At 27.7% G+C, this 1596-nt stretch overlaps 1 protein-coding gene across 9 annotated transcripts in view; it reads left to right on the plus strand.

Annotated features, from left to right (window-relative positions):
• The window catches only part of LOC108694414 (tropomodulin), a 72331-nt gene that overhangs the window by 18624 nt on the left and 52111 nt on the right, over nt 1-1596 (plus strand). The gene's annotated exons all lie outside the window — the stretch shown is intronic.

Raw genomic sequence — 1596 nt, forward strand, 5'->3', positions numbered from 1 at the left:
TCTACTTGTTATATGATTCGTCTTAGCCAGTTATTTTTTTTTTTATTAATTTTATAACAAACTTGTTTTTATTAACATTAATTGCATTATTAAGTAATCAGCCGTTTTCTTTCTTTGGATTCCGGAAAGTTTTCCCAGGTCGAAAGCTTCTTTGGCAGCTCGACGACTGAAGGTAAAATCGGACACAGTGTCTTCTTTGTTCAAAGCGATACGAGCTTGGCAAGCTTTCGCACCATCTGACGGCTCTTCCGGAAGAGTTTTCGCACGGATAGCTTTTAAGCTTCGTGCGAAAGCTTTCAAATGGTATCGCCATCTACCTATAACATAGAGAACAGATATTGCTATATTATAAATAATTCAGCAGCTAAAACAAAATATCCTTATCTTTTCTATTGATTGTAGTTGTTAATTGAACTTTATCGAAGATTATAATTTTATTTTTTATCATATGAGTGTGATTAGAACAATCAATATTTTTTTTATCAATTGCAGATTTTATTAATTAGATAATTCTTTATCTAATTCTTCTTCAGAAATTTATTACTTAAAGATTTTCCTACGTTATTCTAAGATTTTTTTAGTGCCTCGCACAGGTACAACAAATGTCTTGATATATAAAATTGCATTTATTTCAGACGCAAGTCATATCTAGACTTTTGATCACAATTATTAGTTTTATAAATTGTAACATTATAATAATGTTTAATTATATTAATAATAATGTTAATTATATGTAACATTAATTATTATTTTTACAAATTAAGATTAAATAACAACTAACTCATATTTTCTAATTTCACTTTTGTCTATCGATCTAATGATGGTATGATATTATGAATTTCTCAACGTACAACCACATACAACCACAACGCAGGATATATTGGCAGTTAATATTTTATATTTTAATCACACAATTAAATAAATAGACGTTTCGACTTGAAATTAGAACGCACGTTAACCTCGAGTATTTTCTAAAGAGAAGTTAGTCAACTATTGTAGTCTACTCCTGAGAATTCGTCTATTGTTAAATTCAGTCGAATACTCCCACCGCTCATCTTTGGTATTCCATACATAATTTCCAGATTCTAATGGAATGAATAATCTTACATTAATAATAATAATTTATAATCAAAATAACAATAATAATATAATATCTATGTACAATAACCTCCATGAGTCTCATCAGGACGTTCTTTTGGATTAATTTTATAACGCGAGATATAAAACTCTTATTGCGTTGTTGTGAGAATGTATTCGTATGCGTAAATTTGATGAAGGATTTTTGTAATACTGAAGATGACCTAATTTAAGATTGAAACGTCTATTTATTTAATTATTAATGTGATTAAAATATAAAATATTAATTGCCAACATCCTGCGTAATATGTCGTTGAGATGAAAATTCATTGTGTTTAAAAATTTTACCACGTATCGACTTTTATTGTGTATGATATTATATTTTAGTAGCAATGCAAATATAAATATCAAATCTGTTACTTGCAGTTTTTTTTGCAACTTTGTGTGTTAAGATATATCCGTGATGCTAAATACGTTTTGTTAAAGTATTCATATATATGTATGTATGTGTATATATAT

The sequence above is a fragment of the Atta colombica genome, unplaced genomic scaffold, assembly GCF_001594045.1.
Source record: "Atta colombica isolate Treedump-2 unplaced genomic scaffold, Acol1.0 scaffold12, whole genome shotgun sequence".
NCBI lineage: Eukaryota > Metazoa > Arthropoda > Insecta > Hymenoptera > Formicidae > Atta > Atta colombica.